This window comes from Ambystoma mexicanum, chromosome 9 (assembly GCF_040938575.1).
Source record: "Ambystoma mexicanum isolate Mex_15411 chromosome 9, UKY_AmexF1_1, whole genome shotgun sequence".
NCBI lineage: Eukaryota > Metazoa > Chordata > Amphibia > Caudata > Ambystomatidae > Ambystoma > Ambystoma mexicanum.
This window is the reverse complement of record NC_090931.1, coordinates 335197730-335214753: the sequence shown is the minus strand read 5'-3', so window position 1 is coordinate 335214753 and position 17024 is coordinate 335197730.

Below are 17024 nucleotides of genomic sequence, written 5' to 3'. Positions count from 1 at the left end.
GTGTGAAACACCAATTCAGTCAGGGTCTTATATCACTCATAACTTAAACCAGTTGTGATTTTCAGCTTTCATACTTCACCCATGACCACGATGGTGGTTGGACAGTGCTGGGGCTTGTCTCGAAAAGGGTGTATTATGCCCCGCCAGTGGTAACCTACTTTGGTCTGTAGAGGAAAGGAAAGGGAAAATAGGAGAGGGAGGGAGAAGTGATTGTAAGGATGGGAAACAGACTAACAACTAGAGGAATACAAAGAGGTTGAGGGAGCGGGTTTGTGACAGCAATAGAAGGGTTGCATATGAAGCCATTGGCAGTGGATCAGGCAGGACTCTGATCGGAAGGAAGGAACATAGAACATCTAAGGAGCATTCTAGTACTTGGACAGTGAGAACATGACTCTGTAATGGACCCGAGATGTGGTCAGGCATGACATTGAAGCATAGAGGTTTGATTACCAGTTACATTTTTAGGAGTCCCCCTCCCAACCCTCAGACTGAGATTGCCAAGCCTACCGGCAGAAGTGATAGAGCCAATAATTGGCTGTGTAAAAAGATGAATGCAGGTGTCACAGTGGGAGGAAGGAAAAGCTACAAAGAGGTGAAAGTGGCCCTTGAAGAGAAATGCATGCATGGCCTGTCAGTAACGGCTAGCTCACTAAGGTGAGGTGTCAGCGAGCTAATATGAGAAGCACGGGACAGGCTATCGTCTTGATGTGAGGCTCCCCATCTATTTGAAAAGGAGGGATTGGTCTGGGTGTGCCAGGCCAGATTACACAACAAAACACAAGCCAACCTCCAATGTGGCCATGATATTCCCTACACCTGTAAAACAAGCCTGGTCCACGCCCAAATTCACCCTCCCTCTCCATCGCCACTCCAATGTTAAGGGCAGCACACTACTCATTGTATCCAAGATATCCACCCCACACAGTCATCAAGGCCAATCCAGGCCTGAACCATAGAAGGAAAAGAAGCAACACTCGCTATACTTCTCAATGTGTCCATGAGCCTCCGTTATACCAATGTTCCAGGGATGTTGCAGCAGAAGGGAAAATGAGAGAAACACATAATACACATGATAAAAAAAAGCAAATACATGATCCTTACCAGTGCACAGAGGATTCCAATGAATAGGTCCATACAGTTCACCAGTACTTTCTGGCACTGGCTTCGGGCTCAGCATCCGGCAGAGGGTAAGCAAACAAAGTGCCAACCACTGGCCCCATAAGCCCTTGACCTTATAGGTCCCCCCAGCTCGAGGGTGGCACAGTTGCAACAGGCCTTACACAGAATCCATACAACCTCATCCCTTACTTTTTCTCAACACAAATTAAACATGCCACATACCTGCAAATCATCGCAAGGGGCCAACCATCTCTCAGTCCCAATGCTGGCGGGATCACAGACCCAACAGCTTACGTAAGTAAACGCCTTGCCCAAGAACAAGATCCAGCCATGGAACAAGAAATATTACATGAACATTTGGTCCAAATGACATGCTTAACTGGCATTTTATCTGTCGCCTTAACATACATGGCATGAAGCACAATGCAAGTGAAGGACACCACACATGCACCAGTGCATGCAAATAACAATCCTTGGCAGAGATACAATGTATATATCCTCAAATCAGTCAAGGCCTTTGCATCAGATAGGAGACTCAAGCCCGGTAATCAGAACAAACTCTGTGCTAGACTGAGAATCTCTCCCACCAATCCGCACAGACAATCACACATACTGATATGCTCACTCCCTCCTCTACACCAACAAACAATAGAATGCAGCTATATCCCTCAATCAATTTCAGCTTAGCTGCACACATACCTACACACCTCCATGAACACCTCAACAGTCTTTAGAACGCAGCTATACCCCAAGAAGAAATCGGCCTAGCTGCACACATAATCTCATACACAAGCTCCACCACCACCAGAATGCAAACTCTGAGGTCAATGGCCTTGCTGCACACATTCTACTAACCTCACACAACCACTGCACCACATCTGGCATTAGAATTCCTCTAAACACCACGTAAACCGCACTGGCTACACACATACTGAGTGTACACATCACCATTTGCTACCCTACTATCTCCACTGACCTGGACTACGGTCCCCGAGAATGTTCAACCCACAGCGCTTTGAGATCATACTAATGGTAAATAAGGCGTGCTATGCAAATGCACAATAACATAACATCTTGTATTGATCTCTGTTGGCTTTATTTGCAATAATCCCCAGTTTGTACTTGCCGTTTGCTGAGTGCTCTGTTTGTTCTGGCAAGGGTGTTGGGCCCTCGAAGTCCGGTGACCCCCAGCCAGACTCTGGCCTACCAGGGAGTCCCTCCAAACAAGTATCTGCAAATCAGCCTTGCCAGTAGGGGCCTTGTGAGGGTCTGGCTCCCCTGACCCTCTTGCTGGAACCGAGCCTGCTATAGATAGAGCCAATTGACACCAGAAACCTGGTTCTAACCTACTTGCATGAAATGTCACTCACAGCTATGTGCAGTTGTTGAAAGAAGTGATGCTGCTTGGTGCTACACTCTTCCCAATCCCTGTGAACCTCACCTAACCACCATGAATCCTCACAGTTACACCATCGGGCCACAGGCCAAACAGAGCAACATTAACCCTTGCTTCTTCTAACGCAGGGGCATGGAATTCACAACCGATTCCCCCCACTGGTGCATATCTTCTGCTCGTAATGGCCATGTATGTCAAAAATATCCATGCCAGTGATGGCCGATGTAAATTCAAAGAGAAAATAAGCATTCAACAACCATAAACAGTCAAACAGTAACACCTCTCTGCATTGAGGGAATACAACCCTCCAAAGACTGATAGGAGCTCTACAATTGCTAATCCTCCTCACTATTGTGAATTGAATTTAGATTATGTCACTGACATGGGGGTCAGTATTATTCAGTTACTTCATCGAGATTTCATTGTGGCAGAAAGTAGGCAAATCGTCCCCTAAAACCTTCTGAAAAGAAACATTTGAATGGTAGCTCCTTACCTGATGAGTGTTGGGAACCACCAAACCCTCTGTCACAGAGTCCCTTTCACTGGTTGCCTCATTCGGGAAGGAACACAGAATGACCCCCTCGAGCAAAGAAGGAAGAACGTGCACCCCTGGCGCTGTACTGGATGGAACAGGAAGAGCCCTGGGAATGATGGCCATAGGAGCAGCTCTGCCTCTTCTGGACAAGTCGGAAACCTTCTGGACAGAACTTTGTGGATGTTGGTCCATGCTTTGTTAAAAGCAATAAGTGTATTTGTGTAGGAAGATAAATCATTAATCCACCAGTTCCGAAATAGGTTGCCTTCAGCACTTGGCCCAGCCTCTGCATCAGCCGTAATAGCCAATTTAGGATTTTGTCTCTTTGATAAAGCCTTCTGTCTCTCTTTGGACAATGCTGAGTTAGCAATGTGGAGCAGGCAAACCATCCACTGCACGCAGCCCTTTAGCACTTGCACATCCAACTATAATTCACTGATTGCGCAATCCTCCACAAACTCAACAATCTTTTTAAGGGGACCCATATCACAAACTCACTTCTTCGGGTATTTTCCTTTCTATGATATAAAAGAAGCATAGGCAGGTCTACTTCATGTTTCTGGGCCAGGTTGTCAGATATTATGGGGCATGGACGTTCCCGAGAGTTGAATCTGTTCATTGTTGCCTGTGGTTTTCTAACCTAATGTCGTAGGAAGAGATTAAAGAGTCTGGGAATCTCCATTCAGCCGACTTCGTGTGCTTTATGTTTGCCAGATCAAAGAATGGGACCCAATGGCATCCAGAATAGCACTATCTAGAGAAGCAATCGTTTCTAATATCACAGTACATCTTTTCTTTCTGTTGGGATCTGAGCGTGGCTCTTCCAAATCTGCTATCAAAGTATCGAATATTGAGACTACATATAGGTCAACTTATGTTTCAACACTCTCTTAGGTGCTTGTATAGGAATGAGAAGCCAACTCTGACCTCTCCTTCTCCGTATTAAGGGGTCTACTCAGGGGCCCTCGTTATGGTGGGGAAGTAGGCGCCTCCTCGACTAACTACGCACATGCCTGGTATTAAAGGCATGCTTACAGTGACCTGAGGGTGCAAGAGGTTGGGCAGAAGGCAATGGATTAGGGAGAGCTTGAGGTTGAAAGGCTAACATTTGATTAATAAGCATATCAAAGGCAGAGTCCAGTGGATTATTAAGGTCCCCCGGGGAATTTTCCAGAACCACCTTGGTCACAGATACAGAGGAGGAATAATGACAGTCTCCTCCTATTGACCTATGGGGTAGTGCCTGAGTCATCTCTTCTAAGTCAGAGGATGATTTTGAGCCCCAACAGGGCCTGTATCCTGAGCAGACCCATTGCCACCATTAGAGGCATTCGCATTTCCAAACCAGTTCAATATGTCTCACAACAAAGAAAACATGACAGTGTCCCTTTAAGGGAGGGTGGAAATTGTAATAGCGTTACAGCAATGCAGAATAAACAAATGGATATCGAGCAGGCACCCATGCTGGAGGACCTCTAGCAACAGGGCAGAGCAGGAATCGGGGTCGCCGCTCCCCAAGTGAAGAATGGAGGCGAATCAGGTTGGACTTGCGGAGGGAAGGGAAGCTACACCGCAGACAAACTGTAAGAACCTCTGTGAACACTTCCATAGACTCTGGTGTTAGCACGCATTTAGCGCAAGTCCTGACGCTGCCATCAGAAAACAGGGCTTTCGCCTAGGTACGAGCCTTGCGTCAAGGCACAGAGCACCTTGTGCGCAATAGTTAATAGCCATTTGAACTTACTGTCTATTTGGCATTTTTGGGTGGGCCCGGCCTGCCCACATTTTGCTTGGGGGCTGCGGGGGGGGGGTGTGAGGGGAACTTAAAAAGTTTGAAGACCACTGCTGTAAAAAACTATGAAGTAAACTTTGAAATGAACAACACACACTGCCACCATCACTAGTCTAGGGAACAGACAGACAAAGAATGATAACTTGTGGCGGCTAGCAGCGGAGAAGAGGATGAAGCGATGTTACTGGACTCTTATCTTAAATAGCCTTAGGTATGTTCTCATTCGATGTTATGGAGGCATGATCTAAGCCTCCATGTTGGATTGGGGTTTGATTCTCTTTTTTGTTTTGCATGAAGTTAAAAAAATAAAACTCGTTGTTGTGTACTAGGAAAATCGTACTCTCTTTGCTGCTGGCTGTTTGTAGTGAAGATGTTCATGCATGATAAGAAGCCTCTGGTCTTGACATGGAATCAATTCCGAGAAACCTGGCACAAAACTTGCTCTAAAGCATCATGGTTGGTCATACTGTGCATCACAAACAACGCAGTGTAAGAGCTGAGAGGCTTCTCTACAAAACTAAGTTCCATAGGAGTGGATGGTGCTCCTAAAATAAAGATATGAGGAGGATACTCACTCAGCAACAGGAGCTGCAACAAGCTTATTGCCTGGCGGCCATTTTGCAAATATTCACTCATTGGTCTAACAGCATTGAATGCCTCCAGGTTTAATATACATATCAAAGAAAATGTATGTTAGGACAAATGTGTACTTCAATGTATTTGACGCAGCGTATACAGTTATATTTGTAGATTGTACTACACAATTGATACAATTAATTACATGATTGAGTGGTTTGTTCACCGTGTGTCCCTATGAAAGCTAGAGAGCATCTTAGTATTAAATATCAGTCAAAAAACAACTCACATTTGCATTTGGTTGAAATATAATTACTCCCATACTTAACTGGGGATGCACCTCATTTTCTCCTAAATCGTTCATGCTAGGTTACACATAGTAATCACTAGTATTCTTAACCCACCCGCCTTATCACAGTACTTACTAGATGATGGCATTCAGCCTTCTTATAAAGACACTACCATTTAAAATCTACAGCAATTTTAATATGAACACTTGTTTACAAAATTGGTTAGGCTGGAACAAGTTAGTGGACTGTGAGCTGCCAACCAAGTCTTATGTATAGCTTCGGGAAAAATGGGGGGACATTTCAAATACATGTAAAAGTGTTTCTCTAATGATGGTGACACAGAAATAAAACCTACATCTCGCAGCATAGTCCAAAGTCTCTATGGCTCTGCTGAATAGAGAGAGGAAGTGGGAGAGGTTTGCTGGGTTTTAGGAATGCTGTTTCCAATGGAGAAGAAAGATAAGGCAGAGGGATCCGTAAAAAAGGGATGTAATACTGCCCCATGTGTTTTTCCACCTTAGGCAAGGACGACTGACGAAGCCCGGCAGGAAGAAGGGCACCAGATGTAAGGACTGTGAGGTAGGGGAAAGGACTAAGAATAATGATGACTGCCACATGCAATATACCAGGAGTTACTGCCCAGTCCCCTTTACTCATCACAGTCCTTACTAGATGAAGATATTGCAAGCAGTATTAAACACATCTGCCAGTACTGAAAATGAACACACACACGTTCTCAGATATACAGCATACGCATGGACTTTGATCTAATGTTTTGAATGCAAGAAGAGCTACCTTGCAGGCTGCTTGTTCTGAAACCCACTGGCAAGGAGCCTCCAATTGTTAGTCTGAAATTTTGGATGATATTGCTGGAAGTGGCGCAGGTGACTGCATTGCAGAGATTCTTGATAGACAGATCTTGTGCCTCACCCCAAAAAGCAGCCGTTCCCCTGGTACAATGACCTTGGATGGCTCCTAGAAGTAGAACATCGGCCATATCATGCACTAGGAAGTGACAATTATCTAACAAATCCATTAGAAATTAGCAGAAGTTGGTTACCTATCCTTGGTTGTTCTACCAAATTACACAAATAAGTCGTTTGATAGATGAAAAACAACAGTTCTGTTTTCTTACATATGCAGAGTGCAGACATATCCATTGTATGAAGGCTTTGATTCCAGCGTGCCGAAAATTTGGCATGTCACTCAATTTGGGATGTGCACCAAAATGTGGAGTGAGCCGCATGTGTATATGGTGGGTCACTGGAGTGGTAACCACCAGTCTAAGTTATAACATACTATTAGTTGTGTATGTTTTCCTATTCATCAAAGGTTGGGGTGGTGTTAAAGAAGTCACCAGTGAACCATACTTTGATCAGGTATTGAGGTGCAACGGCAATAAGGACAGTTGGTAAACAAATTACACATTTTTTGATAGCCTTAGTTGAGTGGCTTAGGCATGAGATTTGTTTCATGTTGCTCAACATTTCTGGTTGTAAAACAATGAAGGAGCTACACACCAGTTTGGCTTGGATAAACAAATAAATCCGAGCATAAGTCTCAGATATGTGATAACCCAAATATTTTTAAGCAGACAACAATTTCAAACTCCACATTGAATTTGAATGCAGTCTGAGTGGAGGCAAATGCATCACATTGTTAAAAACCAATACAAACATATACATATATCCAATAAACATAGTAGTATAGGTGTACATATACTACAAGGAAAAGTGATGCAATCTGGTAGGAAGGGGGGAACAAAGGATGTGTGTCCTTCTAGACAAAGAACCCCACTGGGTGTGGGTCTTGCTATGGTAGAGTGGTGACCAATCCTCGGTCCACCAAATTACACAAATAAGTCTTTTGATTGATGAAAAACAACAGTTCTGTTTTCTTATATATGCAGAGTGCAGACACATCCATTGTATGAAGGCTTTGATGCCAACGTGCAGCAAATTTTGCATGTCACTCAATCTGGGATGTGCACCAAAATGCAGAGTGAGCCACATGTATGGGACTACATATTCTTAGTGCAACTGACTGCAATTGAGGGCTCTGCCATTAAATGCTAAACGGTACCTTACTTTGTATGCATATTTGCTAAACATCACATGTTAAATAGTACATTACATTGCATGATATCATTACTTACATTCATGTCAAACAGTACATTACTTACATTTACAATTACTCGCACTGTAATGTTATCTTTTAATGCATGTGCATTACGGGCAAAAAGACGACAGCTTAGCAGAGAGACAATGAACCTCATTACAAGTCCGGCAGTAGCCCCGCCGGTAAAACTGGCTGGCTGGCTGCCACCGAACTTGCGAATTTTACCGGCACCCGGGAATGGGCAATTACCAGGGCATTCTGGTACCGCTGGATCTGGTAATTGCCCATTCCCGGACGCCAGAAAAAAATGCCCCCATTCAATAGGAATGAGGAGGTCGGACGCACCGGCACCATTCGTGAATGGTGTCGCTGCATCCTACATGGTCTGCTTGCGGGTGCCTTTCTGCCCGCCAGGACAGACCTGACGGGCAGGAAGTCACCCGCGAGCAGAACTTGTAGTTTGCCAGTCCAGTAACAATGGTACCGTCAAGCTTACCAGTACCGTTGTTACCGGACCGGCAAACTTGTAATGAGGCCCAATCTCTTAGCCACATCAAATTGTGCTTTAAGAAAACTGTTCTGCGAAATAAAGTGTTGGAACAAAAAAGCTCTAAAATACCAGGATCAATTATACATATTAAAATATTTTTCCCCCTGAATAGCCACAGTGTAGTGGTGAAACACGTGTTGAGGTTGAGGATATGATTAATATGCAGTAGAAGTAGCAAAGTCAAAGGAGTAAGATAAACTGTTTAATAGTGAAAATAAACAGAGTAAATAGAGCAACAGAAACTGTCCCACTGTGTTTTTCCAATCATTTTTAAGAACAATCATTGACATTACAGAACTAAGCGCATGTCGTTCTTGGAGAAATAGGCGACAGTACAATATGCCTCTGCAGTATTTCATTTGATCTTTTAAAAGTTCTTTGTGTTGGATGTGGGGTGCTGTGTCATTTGTTAGGTCGGTGAATATATGATTGCTGGCATGTGGATCGAATTTGCTGTGGAACCGAATGCAACTGAAATGAGTGCTGCAATAAAAGGGAGCAAGCAGCATGTATATATGTGACAATCTAACCCTTGGGCAATTGAGCTTAGTTGATGGCTCTGCAGTTACATGCTTGACACATCGTTACTTTAAATGGATTTTGATAAACATTACACGTCAAGAGATACCGAGTGTGCATTAGATACATGAAAGGGTTTGCAAAAAGTTTTTGTATTCCATAGAAGAATACGGGTAGTTATTAAGGAAACATTAGACTTAGCTGTAGCGAGAATTAATTGTGTATTACATTATAAAATAAGGATGTCACAGCATACAGACATCAACAGGCCGATTCATGTAATTCCTCACAAAAGTGTCGCACGCGGCTGGCTCACAGCGTGCCCGTGCGAATGTCTGCGCCAGCCGCGTGCGATAAAATCAATTTCCGCGCACAGCGTATTCATGGATTCTCGCCTCCAAAAGCAGACGTGGCGCAGAGTGGCGCAGCGACCCTGCAGCAGCGCCAGTTACGCCCCCAAGAACGCCCTCGCGCAAGGAAAAGCCATCAAGCTCGCAAAACCATCGCGAAGGGCTGCGCCAACCCTGTACCAGTTTACCGGACTGGCAAAGAGCAAACGCAAAGCGGGGAACGAGTATTATGGGTGTCGGGAACACGCGTGCGCGAGAAGTTACACACGCGATCGGGCCTGGGGGAGCGTGTGCGTGTATTTCAGGGGTGCGCGAGAAGTATTACACGCGAATGGCCTGGGTGCGTGTATTTCAGTGGTACGCGAGAAGTTCCACACGTGATTGGCCTGGGCACATGTATTTCAGAGGTGCGCGAGGAGTTCCACACGCGATTGCCCTGGGCGCGTGTATTCCAGAGGTGCGCGAGAAGTTCCACACGCGATTGGCCTGGGCGCGTGTATTTCAGAGGTGCGCGAGAAGTTCCACACGCGATTGGCCTGGGCGGGTGTATCTCAGGGGTGCGCGAGAAGTTCCACACGCGATTTGCCTGGGCGCGTGTATCTCAGGGGTGCGCGAGAAGTTCCACACGCGACTGGCCTGGGCGCGTGTATCTCAGGGGTGCGCGAGAAGTTCCACACGCGATTGGCCTGGGGGAGCGTGTGCGTGTATTTCAGAGGTGCGCGAGAAGTTCCACACGCGATTGGCCTGGGGGAGCGTGTGCGTGTATTTCAGAGGTGCGCGAGAAGTTCCACACGCGATCTGGCTTGGGGGAGCGTGTGCGTGTATTTCAGAGGTGCGCGAGAAGTTCCACACGCGATTGGCCTGGGCGCGTGTTTTTCCGAGGTGAGCGAGCAGTTCCACACGCGATTGGCCTGGGGGAGCGTGTGCGTGTATTTCAGAGGTGCGTGAGAAGTTCCACACGTGATCTGGCCTGGGGGAGCATGTGCGTGTATTTCAGAGGTGCGCGAGAAGTTCCACACGTGATTGGCCTGGGCGCGTGTATTTCCGAGGTGCGCGAGAAGTTCCACACGCGATTGGCCTGGGGGAGCGTGTGCGTGTATTTCAGAGGTGCGCAAGAAGTTCCACACGTGATCTGGCCTGGGGGAGCGTGTACGTGTATATCAGAGGTGAGCGAGAAGTTTCACACATGATTGGCCTGGGCGCGTGTATTTCAGGGGTGCGCGAGAAGTTCCACACGCGATTGGCCTGGGCGCGTGTATTTCAGAGGTGCGCGAGAAGTTCCACACGCGATATGGCCTGGGGGAGCGTGTGCGTGTATATCAGAGGTGAGCGAGAAGTTTCACATGCGATTGGCCTGGGCGCGTGTATTTCAGGGGTGCGCGAGAAGTTCCACACGCGATTGGCCTGGGCGCGTGTATTTCAGAGGTGCGCGAGAATTTTCACACGCGATTTCAGCAGGGTACGTGTATTTCAAGGGTGCCGGGGAGTCCTACATGTGATTTGGCAGTGTGGGTCCTCCCAGGTGTCCCCTGTACACCCTCCACGGCCCCTGCAGGCAGCCCACACCACAAGGGACTACCCTGCATCCCTGGTCATGTCCCGCAGCAGCCCACCCAACATGGGCATGCCCCCCAGCAAAGGCACATGTCTCCTTGCACTACTGATCACCAACTCATGTCCCCTTGCACCCCCACCCCCAGCATTGCGGGGCACCTGCCAGCAGGCCCCCACTCATGTCCGACTCATGTCCCCCTGCACCCCCACCCCCCAGCATTGCGGGGCACCTGCCAGCAGGCCCCCACTCATGTCCCACTCATGTCCCCCTGCACCCCCACCCCCCAGCATTGCGGGACACCTGCCAGCAGGCCCCCACACATGTCCCCCAGCCAACATGTCATCACAATCTAGATCCCTTGCCCTTATGGTCAGCCTCCAAATGCAAAACACCCACTCGAGTATTGCATCCATCCACTTAGAAATGGCAATGACATGATAGAACCCCAATAGCAAGTTTGGAAATGAACACATGGCCCTCACATACACCCAATGGGTGTCAGTGAATCTCAAAACCCATATCATGATATGCATGATACCAATGAGATGATACTACACATTGAAGTTTGATGAAAAAAATGTATTAAAAACAGCATAAATGGAATTAAAAATAAACAAATGACAATGGGAATCAAAAACCAAAAGCAGCATGTCCGTAAAATAATGAAAAACGACAAATCATGATCCAAAGGAAAGGTGTCCAAAGTCACAGTTCAAGAAAGTAAATCCAAGGTAAAAACAAAACCGAAAACCATTGCTCCATGGGTAAATCCAAAAAAAAATGAAAAAATCCAACAGTCAACTATATACAGATAAACAAACCAGGGTCCATGATCCCAACTGAAGAAATGAAACCTACATAAAAATACTACCTAATAAAATAAAACTATATACAAAAATGTGGCCCATTGTCCAAAAGGTCCAAAATAAATAAAAAAGCAAAGGAAACCTAACACTAACTACATAACTATTTACAAGGGCAGCGGGCTAGTCCGACAGCTCACTGGTTGTTGTCATGGGCCAGGGTATCATCGAACTCCTGTTCAATGGCTTGGAGGCGGGCATGTTCCCTTGCCCCGAGGTCCCGCAGGGATAATGCAGTGTCCAGCTCCAACTCCCTGCGAAGACCCTCGAGGCACTCAGGCCGCCTCAGCGCCCTCCGCATTGAGTTGTCCGCCCTGACCATTGTGAGCCGTTCCTCCTCTGCCCGCTGCCGCTCCGCACCTATCTGCTGGCCCAACCGCTCCCACACGGAAGCCACTCCCATTCCAGGGTTCTCCTGCCGATGCCTGCACCCCTGATGTTGATGGCCCCGAGCCATGATGCCTCCCACGTCGAGCCTGCCGCTGCCTCCGACGCAACTGCCTGCGCCAGCACGACGGCATCCAGGCTGATGGAAACCACCGACGCCGTCGTGCACGTGCCCTGCCCGATGATGCCGTCACATCCTCCATCTGCTGGGGTCCAGTTGCTGGTGTGTCCACCCCTGCTGGACCTCCGACTCCCGACTGTGGCAGGGATGGGATCCCCACCGAGGTCGCTGCATTGGTCGGGGCAGGTCCACAGGGGGCCCTGGTGGCATCTGGGCCGGAAGACGGCATGGAGTACGACTGGCGCATAGCCTCCACAGAGGAGGAGAGGTTCGTCAGAGTGCCCGACACATGTACGAGACCCCCGATCATGACCGCTCCCAACTGGGCCACGTTGGCACGGTGCTCTTCGTGATGACGTGCGTGCTCCCCCCGGGAAGCACGCACCTCATCACGAATGACAGCGGTGCGCAACGCGACACCAATCAGGACCTTCTCCATACGGTCAGGAGTCCCCTCGTCCGCAGGTGGAGGGGAGTCAGATGACATGGACATCCCACCTACCTGCGGATGGGCCTGGGATGGGGCATCCCTGCTGGTGCATGGTGGTGCAGTCACAGTGTCAGTGACATGCACAGGCACCTCCACGGCAACCTGTGCTGCCTCCTGCCCCTGCCCCTGGACTGCACCACTTGCACCAGCAGGGATGCCCCCACCAGGCCCCATGTGCGGCTCAGTAGCGGCCTCCTCCTCCTCCTCCTCTGTGGAAGCCACCAACCTGGATGGCTCCACACCGTCTTCCGCCGTTGCAAGCCCCTGTGGGGGCTCACCCACCCCTTCCGCTGCAGCCGTGGGGGCAACCCCGCCGCTTAGCTCCACAGCGCCGTCTCCGCCCTCTTCTTCACTTTGGGCTGTGTAGAGGGAGACATAGAACACAAGCATCAGGGTACTGTACAATGGGCCCCTAGACAGGAAGCAATAGCAGATGAGTGGCACTGTCAAAGATCACTTCCATCATGTCCCTCCACAACACATGGGTCAATGCAGGCAAAACACATGCAGTAACAGGCATGGCGCATGCTATGGACATAAGCAAACATGTCCAAGGGACTCTTGAAGCATACAATGTTGTTTTTGGACTCACATGCATCATGGGTCATGCCTATCACATGCACACACTTCAACGTACTTTCATCCATCTGGACTCGTACACCCCAGACACAGTGGATGCAAGGATAACTAGGCTGCATCAGTGAATCTGAACATTGTCACAGACATGTGTCATGCATCCATGGCATCCACAAGTCACAGACACGCAGGTCAGAAACACAGACATGGACACCATACATGTACATGGCATCAGCACCCATCCCTCACCCACACCCATGTCCAGGAACAGAGACTGGCATGCTCTCATGTGTCCATTCCGCATAGGGCTCCCCATGTTGCATTTAAACACTTACACCAACCGTGTGCTTCACACATTACTGGTCTCACATGCATGACTATGATGTCCCTGCACACACACACACGTACATGGCCTATGTCACACATACAGGCAAATATCAGACAACCAACACGCTGCACCATGCCCTGTCTCACACAGCAATGCTTGGCCACTTACCGCTCGACTCCAGACGGGTCTGCCTCTCAAGGATCTGGGCATGGAGCGCTGGGCGTACGCGTTCCAGGATCCTCAGCTGGATGGTACTCATGCTGCCCCGGCCCCCCTCCACAAGGCGCCGGGCCTTTATGAGGGTCTTGGACCTGAAGTCCTCCCAGCGCTTCTTGACTTGCTTGATGGCAACCACAAAGTCGTCCCAGAACCTGTCCAGTCCTTCCTTGTCGGCGCGTGGTGATCCGAAGAGGGCATCATAATGCCCCAAGACAAGCTCCACCAGGACACCAACTTCCTTCTGACTGAAGCTGGTGGCCCTCTGCCCCTCTGGCTGGGGGTCGCCAGTGGTCTCGGATGGTGTTTGCCCCGACATGGCGACCCCCGAGGCAGGCGTGGGTGGGCAACTGGGTCCTGGGGCTGGGCTGTGGAGCGATGGTATCCCAGTCGGGAGTGTTCTGTTCCAGCAGGGGTGGACACAGCAACTGGACCCCTGCAGATGGCTGATGTGCAGGCACCAAATGGCAGGGCACGGTGGCAGCAGGCAGGCAGGCAGCAGCAGATGGCTCGTGGGAGGCTGCTCGGGGCTCTGGGGGGTAGTAATTCGGCCTTTTGGGCAGGAGCGTGGTCTTCCGTGTGCTTACGCGTGGCCAGCTTGATACGGAGTGATTTGACACGTGAAAATTCTGCACGTCAGCGTGTGAATCGAGGAAAGGCCCTTAGCGCGTCAGCACGCATACGCGATTCCATTGGACCAAAGGCCCTTAGCGCGTATGCGTGTCTGTGACATATCGCGCACGGGCGTTGCTTTTCGTGGGGTGTGGTGCGTGTGTTTTGCAGGCGTTGGGGTTCACACGCTATTACTTCACAGCGGGTGGGTGTTGGCTACGCGTTCTTCTACACGCAAGGCAGTCGGTGAGTGATACCCCGCACCCCCAGGCCCGATCGCGTGTAAAAACACCCGCGAGCCCCTGAAATACACGTACCCCGCTCCCCCAGGCCCGATCGCATGTGAAAACACCCGCGAGCCCCTGAAATACACGTACCCCGCTCTCCCAGGCCAATTGCGTGTGAAAACACCCGCGAGCCCTTGAAATACACGCGCCCAGGCCAATTGCGTGTGACAACACCCGCGAGCCCCTGAAATACACGCGCCCAGGCCAATCGCGTGTGAAACTTCTCGCGCACCCCTAAAATACACGCGCCCAGGCCAATCGCGTGTGGAACTTCTCGCGCACCTCTGAAATACACGCGCCCAGGCCAATCGCGTGTGAAACTTCTCGCGCACTCCTGAAATACACACGCCCAGGCCAATCGCGTGTGGAACTTCTCGCGCACCTCTGAAATACACGCGCCGAGGCCAATCGCGTGTGAGAAACTTCTCGCGCACCTTTGGAATACATGCACACGCTCCCCCAGGCCCGATCGCGTGTGAAACTTCTCACTCACCTCTGTAATACACGCGCACGCTCCCCCAGGCCCGATCGCGTGTGAAACTTCTCGCACACCTCTGAGATACACGCACATGCTCCCCCAGGCCCGATCGCGTGTGGGCCTTCTCACGCGTGTAGAACTTTGGCGCACATTTTTTTCCTGCGCCGGGACGCTACCGCCTGCTTTCGTGTGGCAGACATGTATGGGCCTGTGCGCGTCTTTGGCTGTGCGCTGTTTTTCCATATTCGATTCCATGAATACGTGTTGTAGGCAAGCGTGTGGGCGTTCTGCGCACTTGCCTCCTGTACTTCCCCCTTGACGCCAACATTTTCACAAGTTGTTCCCCATTCTGCGTGTGACGCCCCGTGTTACGCCTACTTTTGTTATGTGCGCCACGCTATGTGCGAATTCGCTGTGGCCTTATCGCACGGCGTTCGATGACCTGTGCGCCAGCGTGCGCCAGCGTGCGCCGCGCACTTTTTCAGCGCACATCCCACATTTTGCGCGTGCACGGAATTCCATGAATTGATGTGCGATGTTTTCTGTGCGATAATCGCACTTGCACTGTGATTTTCGCTATTTCACTGCGAAGCGCACGTTTTCGCACGCGTGCGCCGTTTTTTCGGCACACATTAATTCCATGAATCGGCCTGCAAATGCCTTACATACAGGTTCAAAGTGTGCAAAAATATAGTGCAACTATGTTTCCCTGCTGCCCTTGCCCCACAGACCTCATAACCACCCTCATGCTCACTCCACCCCAATACAGTCCCCTTACCTGGGTCCTGCCTTTCCTTCACTCTACCCCCACCACTATGTTTTACAACTGTACTTTTTAGATTGAAAAAAACACAGTGAAAGAAAATGTATCTGCAATGACTACCATTACATTCAGTCATAGTCCACCACTGCATGCATCTTTATATACCCTCCCCTTTCTAATCACCCACTGTTCACACCTCTAAAGGGACATGCCAAAGATCAAGGCTACCCCTCAACCCTATACTCACACACACAGCGGTGCCTGCAGCAATTTCACATGCATTGTGCTTAAATGCAGAACTCAAACACTGATCACTGTGGGCGTGGGACCATGCCGTGGCTCATTAATTTATTTTATATCACAAGCAGGTTAGTGAAATAAACAAAATCAAGCCAGAGTCGTGGGAGATAGCTCAGCGAGATGTGACAATAAAAGCAGTTCCAGCAATGCCCAGGTTCAAATCCCAAGTGAGGCGGGAGCACAACACAAAATTGCACTTTGCCTACCATCCAGGAACAGTGCTCAGGGTGACCAAAAGTAAAGGAACCTTGCCTGGCCTTTCATAATAATAGAGGCACATCATAATGAGCCCTTGTTATGTGCATGAAGGATTATGCACTTAGCTGAATAAAGTCTTGGACGTCCAGTAAGAATGATTGTGCCTGAATAAGCCCCCGATGCAAATAATCAGATTTATGACTGATCAGGTTATTCACAGGACATTGTCAATCTTATTCTCCAACCGGTCAACCTGGGCCGTCTAGTGGATCCACTAGTTTAACATGGCAATGATACCTTACTTCAAAATCCACTAACGGATATATTTTGAACATGAATCGCCAAAATGTAGGGCGTTAATCTTTGGCTGTATAATTTCATTATTTAAACAGGACATTTTCCATAGCCCCATGCAACGAAAAAGCCAAGGATGGCACATCTTTCAATTGCCGAGTTCTCCTTTGATACATCTGCCTGCCACAATGGTTGCCTGAGGGAGGACCTCACTCACTTCTACTGGTTCTTGCAGATCTTGTTTTAAAGTGTCATCAGTGAGACCCTCTGTTCTTACACATGACAGCTGGAAAGAAGGGCCGGGAATG